This window comes from Orycteropus afer, unplaced genomic scaffold (assembly GCF_000298275.1).
Source record: "Orycteropus afer afer isolate SDZICR_OR568_19922 unplaced genomic scaffold, OryAfe1.0 scaffold00057, whole genome shotgun sequence".
Classification (NCBI taxonomy): domain Eukaryota; kingdom Metazoa; phylum Chordata; class Mammalia; order Tubulidentata; family Orycteropodidae; genus Orycteropus; species Orycteropus afer.
Window position 1 is genome coordinate 10,333,070 of NW_006921644.1, and position 25,389 is coordinate 10,358,458.

Here is a 25,389-nt window from a genome sequence, read left to right on the forward strand (position 1 = left end):
ATAAATAAATAAAAAGAAGCAGCAAAGCCCTGCGACAAAAATACAAGTGGTTGCCAGGGGCTGAGGGAGGGAACAGTGACTGCTGATTGGGGTGATGGAATGTTTGGGAACTAGATTGAGGTGGCGGTTGCCCAACATTGTGAACGTCCTAAATGCCACTGGATTGTACACTCTAAAATGGGCAAAATGACAAATTTTCATCGTAATAAAAAATGTTAAATATATCTTAAAAAAAAAAACACACACAATATTGCTCAGAACGGTAATATGAAACTCTGCCGGCCTCATGGACGTTTCAGTAATGACTATTATAGTCTTAACCACGAGTTTTTGTTCCGTATCATCCAAGCCTTTGCGCAATAGAAAATCAAAGATACACCAAGCAAAGCCAAAGTCAGAGTCTGGCAGAGAAAGTTCTGTCGGATCAATTCTCAGTCATTTTCGTCAGCGCTGACACACACGGAGCCCAGACAGTCTCTAGAATTCAACTGGTCTCGGAAGTAATTCAATCTCCACTGACCCAGCCACTCTGCCCTCCCCCTCTTTCTACAGCAGTTAATAGCACTTGACTTTCCATAATCCTAGAGTCTGCTAGTGCGCCTGTAAAAGGCTGATGTCCCCACGCAGAGGCCAGGAGTCCACACACCAGTGGCCCAGTTTGCCCACTCAGTGCTGACACCCAATGGGCTGTTTCAACTACCTACTACTCAAAGAAATCGAGCCTGGCTCCCTACAAAGGTGAATTGTGCAAAACCCCTGCCGTGCTGTGGGAGGGACCAGCTGCCCCGTGGGGAGAAAGTGGAGATGGGAGAGAGGCGGGCCCAGCTCCTCCAAGAGGAGCCGTGTGGTCTCGGTTTGGTTTCAATTAGAGTTTATGTACAATTTCTGTTTCCTGTGGCCCGTGCGAAGGTAGGATTGCCGTGGCAGATGGCATTTGGGGTAATTGGCACTGATGGTCACCGAGCCCACAGGGCTGAGACCAACACCCCAAGCGCTGCTAATTCTGGTGAAATTGAACAGTCTGGGTATGACCACAAACTGGCCGAAACACAGATGCCCCAAAGGAGCTGGTCTTCAGATGGAGGCTTCACTGTGCTCTGAATCAGGACCTGACCAGGGCTCAGAGATGGATTCGGAGGCCCCGAACACTCAGTAACCTCCCTGGCCTCCCCCTCCAGGCTGGCCAGCCACCGCCTGACCAGTGGGGTGCCAGCATCACCTGGGCCACTGAGGGTCCCAGGTCCTAAGGTTCAGGCCATGGACCACGCAGGGAGGCCGGGTGGAGGGCAGCACGTTTGCCAGCAAAACAGCTGGCCAGAGGTGTTAGCAGAGCTGAGCTCTTGCAGTGCCTTTGCACAGTGCCTGCCTTGATGAGTGTGGATTACCAGCACTGATGATGAGGTCATCGCCGTGGAAACACCTGACCCCACAGGAGCTGTTCGTATGGGTAAGAGGAGCTGTCTCCAGCTGGAATGCCCACGTCTACCTGCTGCATGAATGGCATTTACTCACTCTTTACAAGGGCTGAGATGCCATGGGAGCACCAGGGGTGGCAGCCTGACCCACACTGAGAGATCAAGGAAGGCTTCCTAGGGGATGTGACCCTCAGTGGACCCCAGAGACTAGGGGAGGGGTGTTAGCCAGAAGGAGCCACATGTGCAAAGGCACAAAGGGGACACTACCTGGGTGCCTCCTGGGGATTCCTGGTTCTCAGGGTGGTGCCCCCCTGAGTGGGCAAGGAGGCTGGAGAGGTGGGAGTGGGATGCTGTGAAGCCCTGGGGGCTGACCCTTTAGCAGTGTGATCAGGGGTGGGTGTTGAGGTACTTGGTCTCTTGGCTTCCAGAAGGTGGGCTGAAAGAAAGCAAGGCTGAGGGCGGGAGGCCAGTTTGGGAGCTGTGACAGTAGCCTGAGCAAGAAGCAGAGAAGCAGATAGCGGCAGTGGAGGTGGGTGCAGGGGTGGAGCAAATGTGGCCATGGGAAGGATGCCAGGGTGTGAGGATGCCCTTCCATTGCCCCAGCAGACCACCCTCCATCCTGGGCCTGCCTGTGATGGACCACAGCTTGGTGCCTCACCCTGTTGCTGCTGGTGGAGCACAGCCACTGGGAGCATCCACAGGAAATCGGGGAGGATGGAGAGAGAGGATCATCACCTCAGTGTGTCCCTCAAAGGTCACTGCCTCTCTCAGGGGGGCCTTTTTGGTACAGTTGTCTCCTGAGTCCTGTCCGCTTTGTCCCCTCAAAGCCAGGGGTGATCCCCGCTCCACGAGATGTTCTGCCACAGTGGCTGTGACCGTGGGCTCGAGTATGGCACTGACTGTGAGGCCAGCACAGGGCTGGGCAGTGTGGTCTGTGCTGTTGTACGTGGGATTGCGAAGAGTTGCAACTGACTCAGCAGCACCTAGTAACGACGACGACTTTAGGAAAATCTGTTAATTGTTTAAGTTGGTGGCAGTTGGACATTTTATTGAAAAGTTGGGTTGCTCTTCCTTAGCAAGGCGGCTAACGTACTGTAACATGAGTCAGTGAATGGGAAAAAGGTTTTGTGTGTGGCTTGTGAAGGACCCATCAGTGTTTTCAGATGAAATGGAGCTCTGGGCACCCTTTGTGTTCCCACTCCTCCATGGTACCCTGACTCTGCCTACCTCTGGGGCTCTCCATCCACCTACCCTACCACAGGAGCCCTGGTGGCACAGTGGCTAAGCACTCAGCTGCTAAGAGAAAGGTCAGCAGTTCAAGCCCACCAGCTGCTCTGTGGGAGAAAGACACAGCATACTGCTTCTGTAAAGATGTGTGGCTTTGGAAACCCTGCAGGGCAGTTCCACTCCGTGGGTTTGGTTTGGGCTTTGCTTCTGGGAAGACCTTAGAAACCCTCTGGGGCGGTTCTGCTCTGTCCTGCAGGCACCATGAGTTAGAATCCACTCCATGGCGGTGGGTTTGGTTTGGGCTTTTGTACCACCTACCACAGTCTGGGCTGGTGCTATGTGCTGGGAGCCACAGCCGTACAGGGCACTCCATCCCTCCTCTGAGGATGCTTTACTCGTCACAAACCTATACATTTTTTTTCCCTCCTTAGATATGAGATGCTTAAAAACAAAACACACAGGTTCTTTCTGTATCTTGCTTATTGAACACATTTAATAAGTGGCAGGAGGTGAAGTGTCACTGCCATTGACCGTCAACGACATTGCACACAATAAAAGCCCTCGTTTGCTTTTCCTCTGGGTTGGGTTTCCAAACGGGTCAAACATTTGCAGAAATGGCCCACACTGTACAAATAAACTGCAGCTCTGGTGGGGAAGGCAGTTTATGTTACTGGGGGTCAATGAACGCAAAAGGGGCAGCCTCCATCCTGTGAAAAGCACTTGTGTGTAAGTTCTACGCCCATCAGGGATCCCTCAATTCCATCAGAAAGCTGCAGGCATTTGCATACCCTTCACACTCGAGCAGAGCAGCAGACTCTCAACCCATGAGACCGCACAGAGATGTGCCTTAGGCAGAGAGTTGAGCCCAAGAATCTGAGAATGTCTCTGCATTGTGGCCTTCCTCACATTCCTTCTCAGCCTGGTGGGCTGCCACTGTTCACTTGAAGCACAAAAAAGCAGGAGTTGGGTCTTGTTATTTGTATCCCACACATGTGATGCCGAGCCTTGCATATAGTTGATTTGAGCCTCGCATATAGTTGATTTCTCTCTGTTCGCCATCACTAGGGCTGCACTTTGCAAATGAAGAAACCAAGGTCCTGGTGGCAGGTGTGGGCAGAAGTAGATTGCCCAGTCTTCCTTCCGAGGAGTGGCTGGTGGGTTTGATCAGATTCCTTTCTGATCTAGGCCTCTAGATCCTCAACTCACAGAATGATGACAGTGCTGTGCTCTCTGAGCCTTAAAGTGCCTTTCTGTGCTTGGTCGTGATGCTTGAGTTGGAGTCTATAGACCGTGTGTTCACTAGCCAGCTGCTCCCTGCTGGGCTCTGCCAACAGGGGTTGCTAGAGGGAGCCCACTGCAAGGAAGGAGAGGGCAGAGAGGCGGCTCCTTCCTGTGGTCTCCAGTCCCCGTCAGCTGCCATGGTCCTTTACTGGGCAGGAGCAGCTGGCTTCATTTCTAGATACAAACACCATCCAGTTAGTTTGCTTTCCTCAGGGATCTGGGTCCCAGCTCCACAAGACCCCGTCCAAACTTCCAAATTCTCCAGCCTGTCCTCCAGCCCTGGAGGTGGAGCCACATCCTGCCATCTGTACTTCCTACCTCTGTGGCATCTCAGTTTTTCCTTTCGGTCTCCCAACATCTGGTTAAAAAAATTCCTTAAGTTATCTCGGCTCAAATAGCGTTTCTTGACCGAGACACATTATTTGTCTCTGAGTGGTGCAAATGGTTAATGCATCTGGCTGCTGACTGCCAAGTGGCTCCTCAACTCTTGAGTCCTGGAAATACTCCGCCTTGCTCGTTCTGCCTTTGAGAGTCTTTGTATGTTTGTCTGTTGTGTTTTGTCCGGGGCTTTTAGAACCCAAGTCTGTCTGCTTCCAGAGTCAAAGTTTTCCAGCCTTGCTTCCTCACCAAGGTCCCTCCATCACCCAGGCTGCAGGGACATTGGTCAATGTTCCTGGTCAACACTTCTCTCAGAAGCAAATTTGGAGTTCTACCAGGACCTTCCCCCTGTCCTTCCTCCATTAGTCATGGTTGTCAGAGCTCCACTCAGGACCTTCCCCTGCCCTCCTCCATTAATCAAGGCTGAGAAGACTCACCAGGTCACCGGGACGTTGACCTTCAAGCATGTCCTCAGTTAAGCATTGACTCAAGCATGGGCTCTGACCACTTCCTCAGGAGGCCTTGAAGCATCCTGACCCAAGTTTCTTCACACGACACCTCATGCTCATTTCCCATCATTTAGTCCCTTCCTGAGGAGACACTCGGGAGAGAGGCATTTTAATCCTTCTTGGGTCTGTGACTTCCTGGGTGGCCCAGGGAAATCCATCGAGTACATGCTACAAAACTCAGTCTCAGCTTCCAACAGGAGGAGAACACACATGTGGCCACCCAGAAGGCCAAGGGAAGGTGCAGACAGTCAAATGTCAAGGCCACTACCCTGGTGGTAGGTTATGGGAACAAACCAAAACAGGGACAGTACATTTCTCTCTCTCTCTCTCTTTTTCTCTCTCTCTCTGTTTTTAATGCAAAAGGTATGACTTCCACACAACAGTTGAGTATTACATCAACCAGTCAGGAAACTACAAACAAACAAGATCTCCCAGCCTCCCCGTCTATACTGTGCACATCACTGCATCTGCCTTATGGCACTGTGTGGTGAGATGACTTCATATGAATTGATCAGCACAGTGCCTGGCCCATTAGTAAGCCCCACATGCCAATAAGGACTATTTTGATAGCTCTGGTGGCATAGTGTCTAAGGCATCTGACTGCCAACCAGAAGGCTTAGGGCTCAAACCCACCAGCTATTCCTCAGAAGGAAGATTGGGCAATCACTTCCGTAGAGATACTGCCTTGAAAACCCAAGGAGGGGTTGCTATGAGTTGAATTGACTCCACGGCAGTGAGGTTTTATTTATTTATTTATTTAGATTTTCATTCCACCATCTTCTTTTTGGTCTTTCATCAACTATATTACAGAATAAAATCACTCAAATAATTGCAAAAGTCTTGATAGATTTCCTTTCTGTTCTAAATCCCTATTATCTCAAATTCATTTTCCATATTAAATTTGGGGAAAGGGGCAGCGCTTGGAAAGTCCCATGGAAGAGACTAGAAACTGGAAGTTATAAAATCCTGAGGCATGACATCAGGAAGAGGCAGCCTTGTTTACACAATTGGACGCCTCTTCCAGTAACTGAGGCTTTCCAGTCATCAACAACAGAGGCCAGAGGAGGCAGAGTTGTAGAAATCTGGAAACTGAGACTTTTCTGTTAGTGTTTGCAATTGGGCTCAGGCGGCTAGTGGATCGGGGGAAATATTCGGAGCATCTTCTGGCTCGTCCCAAAGGCAGCTTTGGGCTTTGTCTGAGAGCTGGCTAGAATGAGTAGGGAGGAGGCTCCAAGTGAGCCGGAAATGCATGAATTTAGTTGAAGAGGTTGGGGATTTTCAAGGACTGAAACTGTTTCTGATTGTACGCACAGCTTCCCTCAGGACCCCTCCCAATGGGGAGTGCCAGCTCTGTCCCTTTCAGTAAGCACTGAAGGAGAAACGAGCACCTTCTTCATGTTCCTCACCCACCACTGCCATTTCCCAACCATTGTCTTCCATCTTGACCATCTCTTAGCAATCTTGCTGCTATTGGAGGTCGTCACCATGGATGGAGTCCACTGTCCTTCCTCTACCGGCCAGAGGAATTGTAACCCTGGCTCCATCTCAAGCATCAGTAGTCGGTTTAGCAGAGACCATGTGACCTGTTTCTGGCCAATGAGACATGAGGTGGTCCCCTGGAGGTCTTCTGGGAAATGCTTCCTTTATCTAATTAAGGGGATTCAGAGGGATCAAAGTGTCCATTTTCTGCCCCTTGGCTTGAAACTGCTGCAGTCATGGAACCAGCCTGAAGATAAAGCAAAGACTGAGGGTGGCAGAGTGGAAAGAAGGAAAGAATGTGTGTCTCTGACAACTGTCAGGTGCCTGAGTCAACCAGAAACAGGCACCCCTGAGCACCTGCATTCCCTCGGGGCTCCCTGGGTATAATACGATAACTTTCCTCAGTGTTTGACATTATTGAGGTCAATTTCACTAAGACCCCTTCAGTAATACAAATGTGCTATAAAGGGATCTGTTTGTTCCCAGATTTTAGCCATTCACTCCACTCCTACTCCATACTGTATTACAAGTCCTGGCCAGAGCAGTAAGATAAGAACAGGAAATGAAAGTTATCCAAATGGGCAAAGAAGATGTAAAACCACCTCTATTTGCAGATGATGGAATCCTATATGCAGAAAATCCCAGAGACTCAGCAAGAAAACTGGTGGAACTAATAGAAAGACTCAGCAGAGTGGCAGGATTCAGAGAGGGTACAAGATCAACATAAAAAAAAAAAATCATCTACACTAACAAAGAGAGCTCCCAAAGGGAAACTGGGAAAAGAATACTATTTACAGTTTTTACCGTAAAGATAAAATGCTTGGGAACCAGTCTAACCAGAGACACAAAATACCTAAATAAAGAAAACTGCAAAACACTATTACAAGAGACCTATGTAAATGGAAGAATATACCATGCTCATGGATAGGAAAAATTAACACTGTGGAAATGTCAGTACTACCCAAGCAATATACAGATACAATGCAATCTCAATCCAGGTTGCATCATCACTCTTCAAAGAGATGGAAACACTAATCACCAATTTTATATGGAAAAGAAAGAGACCCTGGATAAGAAAGCACTACTAAAGAAGAAGAAGAAAGTAGAGGCCTCACAGTTCCCAATCTCAAAACCTACTATCTGGCCACAGTGGTCAAAACAGCCTGATATTGGTATAGTGACAGCTACACAGACCAATGGAACAGAATTGGGAACCCAGAAGTAAACCTGTCCATCTGTGGATAGCTGATCTTTGACAAGAGGCTGAAACCCATTAAATGAGGAAGAGAGGTTTTTTTTTTTTTTTAATAAATGGTGCTGGAAGAACTAGATATCCATTTGCAGGAAAATGAAACAGGATCCATAATTCTCACCATATACAAAAGCTAACTCAATATGGATCAGAGACCTAAATGTAAAACCTAAAACTGTAGATCATCCAAGAAAAAAAGAGGGGCAAACTTAGGGGCCCTAAGGCATGGCAAAAATACTATCAAATGTAACGAAAAATGCATAAACAACAGAAGGCAGACTGGGTGATTGGGACCTCCTAAAAATTAAATATTTATGAGCATCAAAAATATCACCAGATGAGTAACAAGAGACCATGGGGTCTGGAAAAAATGTTGGAAATGACGTATTGGACAAGGGACTTCTCTCTGAAATGTACAGAAAACTTCAACACCACCACAGCAAAGAGACAGAGAGTCCAATTTAAAAAAGGAGCAAAGGACACGAACAGACACTTCACCAAAGAAGACATTCAGGTGGTGTGGTAGTTATGTTTGTGTGTCAGCTTGGCTGGGCCTGGTTGAGTGGTTGGGCAGCTGGTGGTAGTTATTCCCCATGATGAGACTGGCAATCAATTCCATGGTGGGATCTACCACAAGCAGCTGAGTAGCTGCCTTTGGGTTGTGATCTGCTTCCTGTGCATAAGAAGAAGCTTTGGGAATGGTCTCTAGCCTATGGCACACTTGGACCCTGCATATAGCTGGGTCGTTGCTCAGCAGCATGCCATGCTCTGCCGACCTTGGGGCATACAATGGACTTAAGTTAATGGCCTGCCATGTGGTTTGGTAACATCAGGACTGTGCCTTTTTACTTGTCGACCTTGGGGCTTCTCAGCCTCAGCAGCCTGCAGCTGTCTGAGTGAAGAAATGCCTCTAGCTTCCGTGGGCCAGGAGCAGGAGGCAGAGCTGGACCCCAAGGTTGAGGGGCTTTCACCCAGCCCCTAGAGCCTGGCACTTTGAACTTGGAGCCTCCAAATTGTAAGAGTAAACTCTTATTTGTTTAAGCCATCCCATTTGTGGTATATTCTTGTCAGAGCGATACTAGGGAACCAGAACAGGTGACTAACAAATACGTGAAGAAATGCTCACGATCATCAGCCATTAGAGAGATGAAAATCAAAACGACAACGAGATACCATCTCACCCAGCATTAACATCGAAGTTCAAAAAAGCAGAAAACAACAAATGCTGACAAGGGTGTGGAAAGACTGGAACGCTCATGTACTACTGCTGGGGCTGTGAAATGGTGCAATCGCAGTGGAAAAATCTGTGGCCCTTCCTTAAATAATGGGAACTAGAAATACCATGTGATCCAGCAATCCCACCACTAGGTACATATCCTAGAGAAATAAGAGCTGTGACATGAACAGATATATGCACACCTGTGTTTGTCACAGCATTTATTTATAGCAGGAAGAAGATGGATACAACCTAAGTGCCCATTGGCGGATGAGTGGATAAACAGACTGGTCCATACACACAATGCAGTACTATGCAGCATCAAAGCATAGCACCTGTGAAACACCTCATACCACGGATGAGCCAGAGGCCATTATGCTGAGTGAGATTGTTAGTTGCGACCCTATGTGCAGTGGAACAGAACATTGCTTGATCCTGCACCAGCCTCACAATTGTTGCCCCACTTGAGCTTATTGTTGCAGCCACTGTATCAATCCATCTCGTTGAGGCTCTTCCCCTTTTTCACTGACTCTACCCAGCATGGTATCCTACTCCAGGGACTGGTCCCTTCTGACAACATGACCAAACGATAAGTGACAAAGTTTGGCCATTCTTGCGTCTAAGGAGCATTCAGGCTGTGCTTCCTCTGAGATAAATTTGTTCGTTCTGGTAGGTTCAATATTCTTTGCCAGCACCACAATTTAAATGTATGTATTCTGCAGTCTTCCTTATTCATTGTCCAGCTCTCAAATGCACAGGAAGCTTTTGTCTCATACCAGGACTTGGATCAGGTGCACCTTAGTGTTCAAAGTGATATCTTTGCTTTTAACCACTTTAAAGAGGTCTTTTCCAGCACATTTGCCCAGTGTAATACGTCGTTTGGTTTCTTGATGGCTGCTTCCTCGGGCATTGATTACGAATCCAAGCAAAATGAAATCCTTGACCACCTCAGTCTTTTCTTCATTTATCATGATGTTGCTTATTGGTCCAGTTGTAAGGATTTTTGTTTTCTTTATGTTGAGGTGTAACCCATGGTGAAGGGTAGTGGTCTTGGATTTTCATCGATAAGTGCCTCAAATCCTTTTTACGTTTAGAAAGCACGGTTGTGTCATCTACTTACTGCAATTTGTTAATGAGTCTTCCTTCAATCCTGATGCCATGTTCTTCTTAATATAGTCCAGCTTCTTAAACTATTTGCTCAACATATAGATTAAATAAGTGGTGAAAGGATACAACCCTGACATACACCTTTCCTAATTTTAAACCACGCAGTATCCCCTTGTTCTGTTCAAATGACTGCCTCTTGGTCTAAGTGCAGGTTCCTTATGAGCACAATTAAGTGTTCTGGAATTCAGATTCTTCACAATGTTATCCGTAACATACATGAAATTAGTCAATCACAAAAGGATAAATATTATATGAAACTACTACTGTAACAAATCAAGCAAAAGTTTTCACACAGACGGAAACATTCTTTGAAGGTTACCAGAGGTGGGAGGAGGAGAGAGGGTCAATCACTAGAAACGAGACAAGTGTTAACTTGGGTGACAGGAAAGGCGATAGACAGTAAGGGGGGCAGTCAGCACAGGTGACCAAGGCAGAGGGAGATACTGGGAGGAGCACGAGAGGCCAACAAAGATGAGCATGATTACACACGCAATCCTGCAGTAACAACCATAATAGCAATAACAGTGATCTGTGAGTGGATACATAGTTAGACACACAAACCTAACAGGTATGGCAAGGCGAATGCGACTATATCCATCAATATATATAGGTTTGACAGAGGATGTTTCTACAAACATATTTATATGTGGTGCAAATATATCTATGAATATAGTATAGCATAAAAAAAAAAAGACCCACTGCCACTCCTAGTGACCCCCATTGGATTTTCAAGGATGTAGAACTTTACTGAGGTCGATTGCTTCCTTTTCCTCCCATGGATCAGCTGGTGGGTTTAAACCACTGAACTTCTAGTTAGCAGCCAAATGCCTTACCCACTATGCCACCAGAGCTCCTAGCAGAGAGAGAAGAAAATTATGAAAGCACCTGAGCCATAACTTAACATCTTGACGGAATGAGTTGCTGGGCGTAGGGGCTCAAGGCCATAGTCTTGGGGGACATCGAGATCAATTGACATAACATAGTTCACAAAGACAATGTTCTACATCCTACTTTGGTGAGTAGCAAGTGGGGTCTTATACCAAAAAGAGTTGGTTGGTCTTCATCCATTTCAGGAGGTGGCATATGATCAATAACCAATGGTACTGAAAGAAGAAGTCAAAGCTGCACTGAAGGAAGTGGCAAAAAACAAGGCTCCGGGAATTGTCAGAATACCCATTGAGATGTTTCGACAAACTCATGCCACACTGGAGGCACTCAGTCAGTTATGCCAAGAAATTTGGAAGACAGCTACTTGGCCCACTGACTGGAAGAGATCCATATTTGTACCCATTCCAAAGAAAGGTCATCCAACAGGATGTGGAAATTATTGAGCAATAATATTAATATCACATGCAAGTAAAATTTTACTGAAGATAATTCAAAAATGGTTGCAGCAGTATATTGACAACGAATTTCCAGAAATGCAAGCTGGATTCAGAAGAGGACATGGAACAAGGGATATCATAGCTGATGTCAGATGGATCTTGGCTGAAAGCTGAGAATACCAGAAAGATGTTTACTTGCGTTTTATTGACTATGCTAAAGCAGTGTGGATCTTAACTAATTTTTATGGATAACATTGAGAAGAATGGAAATTCCAGAACACTTAGTTGTGCTCATGAGGAACCTATACATACACCAGGAAGTTGGCCTTCGATCTGAGCAAGGGGATGCTGCATGGTTTAAAATCAGGAAGGGAGTGCATCAGAGTTGTATCCTTTCACCATACTTATTCAGTCTGTATGCTGAGCAAGTAAACTGACAAGCTGGATGGTATGAAGAAGAATATGGCATCAGGATTAGAGGAAGACTCATTAACAAGCCATGATACAACACAATTTTGCTTGTGGGAAGTGAGGATGACTTGAAGCACTTAGTGATGAAGATGAAAGAGAATATAGTCTGCAGTATGGATTACACCTCATTATAAAGAAAACAAAAATCCTCACAACTGGACCAATAAGCAGCAACATAATAAATGGAGAAAAGATGGAAGTTATCAAAGATTTCATATTACTTGTTTCCACAGTCAACACCCATGGAACCAGCCGTCAAGAAATCAGACAATGTATTGCACAGGACAAATCTGTTGCAAAAGACCTCTTTAAAGTGCTCAAGAGCAAAGATGTCACTTTGAAGAGGAAGGTGAGCCTAACCCTTCAATCGCCTCGTATGCATGTGAGGAGCTGGACAATGAGTAAGGAAGATCGAAGAAGAGTTGATGCTTTTGAGTTGCAGTGCTGGCAAAGAACGCTGAAAGTACCATGGACTGCTAACAGAACTAACAGATCTGTCCTGGAAGCAGTGCTGCCGAAATGCTCCTTGGAAGCGAGAATGGCCAGACTTTGTCTCATCTACTTTGGTCATGTTGTCAGAAGGGACCATTCTCTGGAGAAGATATCATGCTTGGTAAAGTGGAGGGTCAATGAAAAAGGGGAAGGCCCTCAACAAGATGGACTGGCACAGTGACTACAACGATGGACTCAGGTATAGCAAGGATCGTGAGGCTGGCACAGGACCGGGCAGTGTTTTGTTTTGTTGTACATGGGGTTGCTGTGAGTCAGAGCTGACTCGACGACTCCTAACAACAATGACAACAAGTGGGGTATTAAAAGCTTTTGAGCAGCCATCTAATTAGCAACGATTGATCTCTCCCCATCCAGAGCAAAGATGAGTGAAGAGTCAAAGACACAAGGAAACAATCAGTCCAGTGGACTAATCGACCAGGTGAACCCCAGCCTTCACCACTGTAAGACCAGAAGAACTACATGATGCCTGGCTACCACTGTTGCCCGCTCTGAAAGGAATCACAGTGGAAGTCCTGGATACAATGAGAGAAAAATGTGGAACAAAGTTCAAAATCATGAAGACCAGGCTTACTGGTCTGAGAGAGACTGGTAGAACCCCCGAGACTGTGGCCCTCAGACACCCTCCAGGCCTGGAACTGAACTCACTCATGGCTCAACTTGCAGCCAACTGATTGACAGGCTTCTGCGACGAACAGTAACACCAGGGAGGAGCTTGCTCAGAATGATCACCCACAAGAGATCCAGAGGGCACCTTTGCTCAGGGGGAAAGCTCAGAAGGCAGGAAAGGACAGGAAAGATGGATGAATGGAAGCAGGAAACAGGGAGGAAGTGGGAAGAGAGCTGTTAGGTGTGGGATTGCAGTCAGGGTCTCCAGACAAAATGTGCATGAACTGTTGAACGGAAAACGGATTCGCTCTGTAAACTTTCACCCAAATCACAGTCAAAGTTAATTTTTTTCAGCCATTCGGTTTCTACCTTCAGTTTGCTTCTTGTCTGTATGCCCCACAGGTAGATAGGACTGTGCTCCACTTGCGTTGGTGCCCTGGACAGGCAGGTGATGCTGACGACGTGGTGACCACTCTGGGCACACCCAGAGACACAGGGCCACCAGCAGCGGAAATGCTACTGACTTACCTTCTGTTCTCCAGCCTTTTCTGGACATACGGGAGCCTTCTTTTCCTAGCCTCCTTTGCAATGTGGCTGGGCCACGTGACCTGCTCTGGCCAAGGGGCTGGGCCATTGCTTGCGTTCAAAGCCTGTATTTGCATGTGAGGACCTCTGTGGGCTATCCTCCAGTCTCTGGGGCAGACCCCAACGCCTAAGGCTGAGCTGGAACCACAGGTAGGGGCAGCCCAGGACTCGGAGCCCACGTGCCTGTTAGAGCAGTGTCCTGGGGAGTCACCCAGATCCCCCCAGACCAGTGGCCCTTTGCTGGGGTCACACTGACCTGCTGGGGGTATCAGTGCGCAGTCTTACCCACTCTCCCTCATGCTCCTGGTTGTCCACCATTTCCTTTTAATTTATCCACATTTTTACGTAAGTTTAGAAACTCAGTACCTGGTTAAAATCAGAAAACCAGTATCTCTTAACAGTAAATATAACAACAGAAAACAGTGACAGCCAGTTCTTGCTGGGTGTTACTCCTCACAAAGTTGGCTCCCTCCCTACAAAGGGAGACCAGTGAAACATCAGAGCTGTGTGCACACCCCACTGAGACTGGCCTTGCACAGACAGGTGGTGCTTGAAGAGGAATTGAAAAGCGACTTGCTCACTCAATCACTTGCATCACTTGCTGTCACTGTGGTTAAACGGAGGTGACTCTCTCCTTTGGGGACAATGTGAGGGGATGGGTGGGTACCCAGGGCTCCCTGCGTTCCTTCACTGAAGTTCTGTGGCATGTGACTTACCAAGGGTGCTCCTGTCTGCTGCTTGAAGCGTGCGGGGAGTACTTGCAAGCGCCTCCTGTGCTCCACTGCCCAGCTGGGTTATTTTGCAGTGTTTGAGCACCCACTATATGTGTCCACACGTGTCCAGAGCTGCTGGCGCATTTCCAACGTCAGCAGCACCTGCCCGTCCGGGCACCAGATCAAGTGAAGTAGCTCTTCTGTGGTGGGATCATGGGAAAGTGTCTTGATTGAAACCAGGGAGCTATTAGTGTCACATAGCTGTGCTGGGCCTGGGGGCCTGGGAGCTCTCGGGCCCCCTGGAGCCTCAGCTCAACCCTGACGACCTGTATGCAGAGTCTCTGGCTTCTCCTGAAACCTGCTGTGCTCCCTTCAATACCTGGTGTTATTTCACAGTCTGCTGCATTCTGCACCATTTCCCTGCAGTGGAGTGCTGCCTCGGGAGGGACAGTGAGAAATCAGTTTCTGCAGAATTTGCTTTTTTAAACGGGGAAGCAATGTAGGGGTCAAATCCAAATACACCTACCTACATTCAAGCCCCTAAAGCACTTGACTGCTCACCAGAAGGCTGGCGGTTCAAACCCACCAGCCACTCCTCAGAAGGAAGGTTGGGCAATCCTACTTCCGTAGTGATACTGCCTCGGAAACCCAAGGAGGGGTCGCTATGAGTCGGGGCCGACTCAATGGCACATAACAACAACATCAACAACATTCAAGCCCCAGGAGCCACGAGGGCCGGCGGCCACTGCACCATTTGCTCGGAAGAGGCACTCGGGCCTGCGAGACTCTATGGGGTGAAGACTGAGAAAGACGCCGGCAGACACACTGCCCACTGCGCCGGGAGCCGCCTGAGCCTCCTGTGCATCAGCCGGCACTGTCCCGTCATGGGTGTTTTCACTGACTTCAGCTTAGAGATGAGGAAAATGAGGCCCAGAGAGGTCAAATTGCTTCCCCAAGGCCACACAGCACTGAGTGGCAGAGCCAGGATTCTGAGCAGAATAGCCAACTCACCTGCACAGCAATTAACAACAGATACTTAATGTAAGTGTTGTTGTTGTTGTTGTTAGATGCCATCGAGCTGACTCCGACTTACAGCAATACTACGCACAACACAACAAAATGCTGCCTGGTCCTGCGCCATTTCCACCATCCCCACTATCTCCCAGCTGTTGGTAAAGTTTTCCAGTGATGTATCAGACAGTGTTTCCCTGCCACTCATGAGGTTTTCACTGGTCAGTTCTTTGCGAAGTGGATGGCCCCTTCATTCTTGCCAGTCTGTCTTAGTCTGAAAGCTCTGCTGAAACCTGTCCGGCATGGGTGACCCTGGTGGCATTTAAAATACTGGTGTCATAGCCTCCAACCTCACAGCAACACATAAGCCACCACAATACTGTGGTGGAGTTGTCCCAGTGAAAACAAACACACACCGCCAGACATCTACCTGAAATGATCTGGTGCTGAAATTCTGTTTCATTCCGTGCTGTGTGTGGCAAGCCCCCAATCCCTTTGAACAAAACAGTAACACCATCAAAGCTTCCCCTGAGGATCTAGCTTGGGTGGGGCTGAGAACTGTTCACTTCTGTGTGTTCCATGAAAATCCTCACTCCGAGCTGGCTGTGTGACCCCACTGGGGAGCAGGAGCAGGTCTGGCGCTCACACCTTCCTGGGCCAGAGGAGGTAATTCACCCTGCATGCCAGGCCTCCTTCAGGGCCTCCTGGGGTGTTAAAGTAAACAGGGGCAAGTCTTCTTTGTGAAGTAGCTCCCTTAATCACAGCAATAAGAACTTGAAAGCAAGCCTTGCCATGGAGAATTGGTAATGCCTGGTTAATGTAAATACAGAAACTGGAAAGCGCCCCCACCCCAAGCCCCCACCCTGTAATTATTTAGCATTCATCAGCACCCACTACTCAGACTTCACACCTGCATCATAAAGACAGTTGTGGCAACTGCTCACCCAAACCATTTTTAATGTAGGAATTCAAGTGTTAGCCATGGTGTGGCAGACTTTTTATAGTTTATGCAGAGTTGGTAGTACAGATTACATCTCAATATGAAGAAAACAAAAATCCTCACAGCTGGACCAATGAGCAGCATCACAATAAATGGAGAGAAGATTGAGGTTGTCAAAGAATTCACATTGCTTGGTTCTACAATCAAGGCCAATGGAAGCAGTAGTCAGGACATTAGATGATGTGTAACACTGGAAAGTCAACCACGAAGGAACTGTATCAAGTGTTGAGGGGCAAGGATGTCTCCTTGAGGACTAAGGTGCGCCTGGCACAAGCCATGATATTTCCAATAGCCTCGTATGCATGTGAGAGATGGACAATGAATAAGGAAGACCGAAGAAAAGTTGATGCTTTTGAGTTGCGGTGTTGGCAAAGAATGCTGAAAGTACCATGGACTGCTAAAAGAACTAACAGATCTGTCCTGGAGGAAGTGCACCCAAAATGCTCCTTGGAAGTGAGAATGGCCAGACTTCATCTCATCTATTTTAGTCTTGTTGTCAGAAGGGACCATTCCCTGGAGAAGGAGGTCATGCTTGGTAAGGTGGAGGGTCGACGAAAGAGGGGGAGGTCTTCAATGAGATGGATTGACACGATGGCTGTGATGATGGGCTCAAGTATAGCAGGGATCATGTAGCTGGCACGGGATCGGGCAGTGTTTCATTCTGCTGTGCATGGGATTGCTAGGAGTCGGAAATGACTCAATCACCTAACAACAACAATAACAACATGGATCTCACTACCTGGCCCTGGAAAGAGGAGAGAAGTAGGGGCAAGAGATTCCGTTTATGGTTATTCTATTTGTTGTCTTCTGTAGGGCTTACAAGACAGAACATTGAAGGGTTGACTGGTCTAGGAGGGGCCCTCTATTGCCCTCCTCCCATCATCACCTTTTTCTTCCCCTGGAATGTGTATGCAGTGGTTGGAGCCCCAGCAGCCATCTTGAACCTTGGAAGAGGAGGAAGTTTGCAAAAGCAGAACAGAAAGACTTCTGAAGACTTTCTTGGAGCTAACAGCCACATCCTCCATTGGTTGTACTTTTACTTGAATGAGGAAAAACAGTAATACTTCAAGGCCAGGCTGCTTGCGTGTAAATCCTACCTTTGTTGCCTCTGATTTTGGTTGTCACTAAACATAGGCAGGTTACTCTCAACTTTGCTGTGCCTCCTTTTCGTCATCTACAGTATGAGCATGATGGTGGGACTGGCCTCTGGGGTTCTTAGGAGGATCAAAGAAATATCTGTAATTACAGTTGATCTTCATGGCTCATAGATTTCTGTATTGTAGATCTGTCTGTTCATTAACTGTGAAAATGGCATGTGGCCGTTGGACCTCGTCTAACTTCATGAGGGGACAGCCAAGACCAGCATCAGCTCAAGGCCGATCCCTGTGCGACAGAGATCAGACAGCTCCTCTTTCCAGCCCTGATGCCAGCCGTCCCTCCCACAGCACTCTGTCTTCCTCTGCTGGGTGTGGTAATTTGTTGCAGTGGGGCACAGATCTCCCAGCCCATACTCACACTTAAGGGATTTATTAGGGAAGTAACAGGTTATAGTTCAGGATCAGAAATGACTCAGGATACGGGTCTCTCGGCTGCTGCTGCTGCTGGGCCCTGCTTAGGGCCTTGCCTCTTGCTCTCAGCTCCTTGGTCTCTTGGCCACTCAGTCCCTTGGCCACTCTGCCCTCCGGCCTGGGCTCTGCACTGCTCAGGCAAGTGTTGACAACTTTTTTGCTCTGCCAGTAAGCGTATGCAGGTGCCCCATGGCACCAGCAAGCCTCTGGCCTGAGAGGTGCTCGTCTCTCTCTCTCTGTCTGTGGGCCGCCTCACTCCACAGACTGGGAAGCCCAGTTGTGTCTCACTGGTCTCCTCATTGTGCTGCTGCTGTTTCTCTGCCACTGGATTCTGTCTTGCTTACTGTCGCTTCTCACCATCTCCAGTGTTACAATTCTGTCTCCTGGGCCTAGGAGGCTCCCAGCACAGGGACTCAGGTGCAGAGGATGCGCTCGTTCCTGGCTATTGCTCTTGGTGGTAGTGGGGGCCTCATCTGCTTCTGGGATTAACTCCCTTTAAGCCAAGTGGAGTGGCAAAACTGACCAAGCCCCTCGTTAGGAGGCCGTAGATCATGTACCTTATTTGCATTATTAGCTGGCTGTCCAATCCCCTTGGTGGGCCATAAGCACCTTATGTGCATAGTCCCACCCAATCACTAGCATAGTGCCTAAGGCATTTGACTGCTAACCAGAAGTCTGGCAGTTCAAACCCACCAGTCATTCCTCGGAAGGAAGACTGGGCAATCTACTTCTGTAGTGTTACTGCCTCTGAAACCCAAGGACGGGTCACTGTGAGTCAGATCCAACTTGATGGCAGTGAGTTTGGTTTTTTTGGTTTGTACCCAGTCACTTGGTGGGAGTTACCAGACCCTGGCTAGGCAGCCACAGAATGGGAATTCATGACACCTCACCAACAGTGATCTGTAACCCAAATCAATACTCACAGTACTTTCACGTCACTTACTGACGTGGCAGAATGGCCCAGGGTGCACACGTCCTTCTGAAGGTGACAAAGCAGTGCTAGGCCTGCTTGCTGCAGCTCTCACACTGCAAGGAAGTTTCCTGCCCACGGGCTATACAGGGCCTTGCTGCATTTTTGTGCTTTTTGCAGTGACTTTGCTGTTTCACCTGATCTCTGAAGTGCTGTCTACTGTCCGTAAGCCCATTGTCCCCTAGAGCGATGTACATGCTAATTGAGTGTTGAGAGTCACTGCACTATGTGTGTCTACAGTATGCAATGTATGCATGTAGTCTGTAACATGCACTATGATAGATAGAAATTGAGAAAGAAATGGTTTGGGGGAACCTACCTAGAGTCGTCGATTTTTGTGTTCTCGACACTTGCGGACCTTATGTCTGCTACTTTCATCATCTATAAAGGGGTGTGTTAGCCTTCTTAGTCAAGATTGGGAGGGCTTCAGGGTCCCCCTCTCATCTTCCCGCCCTCACCCCTGGAGCAGAGACTCTCCTGCCCACGGCTGTCTGGACACTGCTACCTTCACAACCAGCATGAAGCCCTGGGGGTTTGTTACACACACACGTATGCACACCCACACAGGCGCACCCACACAGGCATCAGCAGCCATGACCCAGGACTGTCCAGAGCTGGTGGACAGACACCCTGCTCCCCTGCTGGGCTAACTCCGAGCATCTGTCTATACTGGCTGCCAGAGTTCTCCGTCAGGGCTGACCTCAGTGACTCAGTCTAGGCACCCTACTGACTCCCCTTTATTGCTGTCTTCATCTCGTCTCACTTCCCGACTCCTCCATCTCCTGACATTTCCTGGGATCGTCACTAGACAAACCTCTTCCCCTGAATCCTTGCCTCTGGATCTCTTGGGAGGGGACCCAATTTAAAAGGGTCCCTGAGAATTCTGGCTGCCTCTCAAGCACGGAGGCTCCCCAGAGCAGCTCTCCAAGGAAGAACTCGCCAGAAGTAAACAGAAGTGAAGTGCCCAGACTCTCGGCAACAGCCACAATTAGAACTGCCCTGGGGAAACTCAGGGACCCTGTAGAAGGGGCCACTGCCCAGCCCAGGCCCTGGGGTTATAGGGAGGGCTTGGTTCTCAGCAAAGAGACACCCCAACTCCCCAGTGCTCACTCCATCTGGGAGAGGTGACAGGAGGAGGGGACAGGCCAGCCAGACCACCATAACATTTCTGGAAATTCAAGAACAAGTCTGTGTTTGGACGCTGGGCTCTCCCCTCCTGATAGTGTGAGCGGAATCACAGTGTTGGTCTCAGCAGCTCTGCGCGTCTGCAGTGGCTCCGAGCAGTGCATTTAAGGGGCGTGTTGGCCTGGATTCTGGGCTCATGGCTAACTCCTCTACTGGATGGCTCAGAAGTCAACTGGGAGAGAAGCCCAGGCTCAGGACAAACCCCAGCAGGGCTGGAGTCTAAGGCACGGGGCGTACTTGGTGGTCTGCGCGGACCACCACGCCTGTGACTTATTGTTTGGTTTAGCACATGTGTGCACAGCTCTGACTATTACTGTGTATACAGAGTGAGCCCCAGGCCGGCCGCTGGCAGGAGCTCGCAGCCACTGGAGCACCACGGCCTGCTTCACACCCCTCAGTGAGCCAGCACAGCACTCCGCACGCCATTCCCATGCTGCAGCCAAGGGTGACCGGCCGTCTGGGCGGCCCTGTTAGGACAGATCTAGGTGACTTAGGCTCTCAGGAATGGGCTTGGTGAGACTGTACCTGACACTGCTGAACACATTGGGCTGGTGACTCAGGCCAGGCCTTGACCTACATCCCCTTGAGCCATTAGGATCCAAGCTGGCCCATCCCCTCTCTGTAACGTCCAAGCCTCTTCTCAAGATCCTAGTTCTGGGCTCCAAATAGCCCGAAGGGTGAACTGTTCCAGTCTGCCTAGACCCTGTGAATTACTGTGACAGTGTGACAGAGGAATGCGAGCAAAATGCCATTCCCCAGCCCATGCCTCTCAGAAGTGCTGCAGCCTTTCCATCTCCTGTCCTCCTGCAAGGACGCTCATCTCAACCCTCTATCCTGCTCCAAGCCAGGATAGGGTCCTGCTCCAACACAGGCCTTCTGTGTTCTTTCCTGGGTGGCAAGCAGGTAGTTCTCTCTAAGGCTTTGCAGCAGGGTCAACAGGCAGCTCACACAAGACCAGGAACACCCACATCCCACCTCGTGTTGGTTTCCGCACCTTGGAAGCTGTATGACTAGTATTCCTTTGTTTTAGATAAATACACAGAAGACCAAGCAATCGTTGGCAAGCAAAGTTTGTACGAAAGCACCATTTGCCATCTGGAACCTACTGAGGATTCCGTGGGAAAACTGACGTGGATCAGCAGCTGCTGAGCTGCTGGAGAGGCAGGCATGCACACCGGCTGCAAACCGGTTCATTCCAGTTCTCCCCTCCCCCCCCTCCCCCCCCACTCCTAGGGAGAATTTGCATCTTCATCCCGGAAATACTGACTCAGAATCCGCATTGTAACATGTGGATGGATCCGTGTATATGGAAGGGACCACCTGGGGACCTGCTTGTTACCATGTAGATCCTGGTTCAGCCCAACTGGGGGTTCGGAGATGCAAATTCTCAGCAGTGGGCAAACCAGAGTGACAAGGCGGAAGCCAGGCGCACACCTCAGCTAGCTCCCTCCTGCCCTGAGCCATTACTGAGCATGGACGTTGTATCAGTTACTTAGTAAGCAGCCCCTCTGGGTTTCCGAGATGGTAACTCTTTACAGAAGTAGATTGCCCAGTTTTCCTTCTGGGAGTGGCTGGTGGGTTTGACCTGCCAGCCTTCTGGTTAGCAGTCAAATGTCTTAGGCACTATGCCACCAGAGCTCCTTAACTGACATCTGAACACAGTCAGATGAGAGACCCTAGTGAAAAACCACCCAGCTGAGCCCTTCTGGAATTCCTGACCCACAAAATCATGTGCAAAATAATCTGACTGTATAAGCCACTAAGATTTGTAATTTGTTATGTAGCAATCGTAACCAGAAGTGCACCATGCCACTCAGCAGGTGGCTGATGAAAGTGTATTATGGCCATGTGGAATGCTCTGTTCATTAGGCTGATGGTAATTACATCGGGTCTCAGAAGAAACTCGGCGCTGACTCTCATGTCTGTCTTCCCAGGTTAATAACGTGGCGCACAGCCCTGCGTTTCACTACTGGTGACTGTGTTTCACGACTGATGACTGCGTTGTTTCGTCATTTCTTCTGAACGGTCCTGGGACCCTCAGGCCAGCTCCGTGTTTTAGTAAATGGCCCCAGCTCCAACCCAGATGTCACCCAAAGCAGGCATGCTGAAGATGAGAAGTCTGGCGGCGGGCACTGGGTGTGGATCTCACATGCGAGAAGCTGCCTTAGCCATTGGGGCAGGTAGGTCCAATTTTTTGTCCCTGGGGTTGCCTCCTGCTGATGTCATTGCATCTGCATATCCTTTGTGCATTGTGTTGTGGCTGAGAATGAACACACAAGCAGATTTAGTATCCTCAGGTATCAAGGTTCGGGTCCCTCCACAGCCAGAATCAAAGCTGATCTTTGAGAGAAGGCGGCTTTCTCTCCATGAGAGTAAAGAGCTGGTTGAGTGGCCGCTGCAGAGGTTAAAGGGGAAAAGCCCAGGGTTGGGGGTGGGGGGTTGCGGCAGAGATTTGGGATATGGCAAGGCCCCCAGAAAGGAGGAATCAGTTGTAAAGTGAAGCCCATGCAGGTCTGTTTCACATAAGAGGGCCTTGAAGAGCTCAGCCCGAGAGCTTTCCTGCAGCCCTGTGGGAGAAGGGGAGATGTAGCAAGAGGGGAAGGGGGACCTGGGGCTCTCCTGGAAGCTCCTGCACAGGAAATGCGCTTTGAGTCAGAGCCTCTTTGCTCGTCTCTACAGAGACCAACCGTCTGTACAGAGACTAACCATACCACGCTGGGTTGTGGGGAAAATCAGCCGGGGGAACGACAGAGTTCTGAGTGCGGGTCTTGGTATTTAAACCAGCTGTGGAGGGGATTCGGACGCACCATGACGTGAGCCCGTGGGTTTCAAGGCAGAGCTACACATGGGCTACTCGGTGGCTGTGGCCTATTGGGAGTAGATCACCAAGGCCATGTGCCTCTGGGGGCATTCAAACCGCCACTGGGTCAGGAGCTGAGTGCTTGCTTATTTAAACCACTGAGACTGTCTAATGAAGGGGCTGGCTGGCTGCTGTGTGCTTGGGTTTGGGCGTGGTGTCCAATGCTGCTGAGAGGCTCCTAACCTTGGGAGGAGGCTGTCCTGAGCCTTGGGCTTCCTACTCCACTGCCTGTGGCCTCAGTTTCCCCACCTGTGAAATGGAGGTGACATGGAGGTCATCTGTGGCGGCCTTACGGGATTGACTGAGGTGATGAGGAAGAGGGGCTGTGACTGGTACTCTTCAGGGGTGCAGGATTATGGAGGACAGACCCATGCCTCCCCTGGCCGCTTCCAGCTGCCCTCCACCCTTGAGGTTCCCGAGCTGCTGCTGAGGTTGCCAAAGGGGCTGTGGCTCTGAGGCCTGCAGTCCCTGGGAGCTCCCGCCCCCCAGCCCTTCTGATGGGACTGAAGGGACTGGAGCTGGGAGCAGCCCCTGAGGCTTCCAGATTGTTCTCTGGAAATCAACACCTCCCTCCCCATCTTCAAGATTTAATTTACCAACTCCTCTTCCAGTGCCCTTCTCTCCTTCCCTACTTCACCCAGCTTCACGCTCTCATTTTAGCTAAGTCCTTTTGCAGACTCCAGAGCCCGTGTGCCCCGAACGCGGCCACACCTCAGCTCCCCATGAAGAACCCCGCCCCCAGAGAAGACTCCAGCTTGGCTGCCACCTCGGGCAGTTGATTCCCCCGGGCTGTCAGGGCTCACTCCCCCCCCCCCCGTGCCCTCAGGCAGCCCTGGGGAGCCCAGCACTAGGGGAGGCCCGGCAGTCCCCTGGGTTCCCTGTGGGTAAAGTGGAGGCACTGTCTGTGAGGTCTGGTAAGGTCCTCTGGAAGAGGAAAACAGAACGGGCACCAGAGGCGAGCCCTCCGACCGCCCTGCGCTCCAGCTGGCAGCTGCTGCTGTTGTGTTACTGAAATAGCTTGGAGTGACACTGCTGGTAGACCCCTGGTGTCCGTGCAGACAATGTGAGGAGGGCAGTGAAGTCCCCTGGGCTCAGGTTTTATTTTAGACCAGTCTGGCCCCCACCCCCACCCTTCGTGGCCAGTCTCTTTGAGGCTCCAAAGCCTTCATTCTTGGCTGCATGGACAAGGGCCTCATCCGCCGGCACTAACCGGCACTGGGCGCTGCACCCCACCCACGGTTGGGGAGCTCGCTAGTTCAGGGAGGCAGAACGTGCCGGGGCTGAGTCCTCCCAGGTACCGACTGAAAATCCAGATCCCTTCCACTGGAGGTTCCAATCCAACGGACCTTGGAATCCGTTTACTGAGTGTCAAGGGTAATGTGTGAGATTCGGCCAAGTCCAGACATTCCGAGTTGGCACCAGGTTCAGCACCTGCTTGCTGGGCCTGCTTGCCACACCGGGCCTAAACTTTGACCTCTCAGGGCCTCAGTTCCCTGTCTGTGAAATGGGCGCCTCGGTGGTGCCAACCACCAAGGGTGAGGAGAACCCAAGCGAGGGTACACACGCCTGGAGAGCGCCCTGGCTGTGTGCGCACACGGTGACCTTACTCTGCTCAGGATCACCAACAGGCCTACAGGTCCCAGGGCACCGGGAACCCAGTGCGCAGTGCCCGCCGCAGTGCAGAGTCGGTGCGTGTGAGGCTTCGCCGACCCAGGGGGGCAGGGAGCGCATCGTAGGGGTCTGGCATTCCCAGACGGCGGGAGTCGGCTCGGCCACTGCATGCTCAGGCGGCTGAGCTCCTGGAGCCGCGTCGGAGAGAGCTGGGGGGCGTCGGGGCCAGGGGTCCTGGGTGGTGGAGGGGGTGACCCGAGGCCGGGAGCGGACTCTCCGAAACCGCTTCCCCACTGTCCCCTTGGGCTCAGCGGTTCCCTTTTCCGATCTCCTCTCCGCTGGGCGCCTCCGCCGCCCCTCCCTTTGCGCTTCGCTCCTGGTCTCCCGGAGCTCCTCGCCCGGCACCATTCGCCTCCCGCCGCCCAGGCGGCCCGGGATTCCGCCGAGCGCTGTCGGTTTGCGTATCACCCCCAGTGCCCCTCTCCGCCTCGCCCAGTTCCCCTCCGAGGTCGCCCCAAGTCCTCTCAAGTCCACACACACTCCTGTGTTTCTTCACCGCCCGTTCTCTCACTTTGCTCTGCGGAGTCCCAGCTCGTTCTCCTCGGTTCCTTTCTCCTCCGTCCGCGCCGCCGTTCTCCGCCCCTTGGCGCCCGCCACCCAGTCGCTCCCCGCCAGGACCCTGGAGCCCCTTGGCGCAAACCTCCCCACGCGCTTGGCCGAGGCCAGAAAGAGACGCGCCCTTCCGCGCCGCTGGAAGACAAGGGGAGCCCCGCGTCCCCGCTGCCATTCCTCCCACAGACTCCTCTTCGCTCACGGGTCGCCATCGAGCGCTCTCCCCTTTGCGATAAGAGGAAGAACGCGCCGGGCCTGTGCGGGACAACTTGTTCCCCATTCCTGTGCTTGTTTGTCTGTAAGAAACTCCCATTTCAAAAGTAGAGGGGAAATGCCTAGGAATCGAAGAAGAGTAAAACTTAATGGTCAATCCCATTTGGTCCTGTGTGGCGGTGGGAAGGGAGAGGAGGCCATTATTGGAGGAAGTTGAGGCTT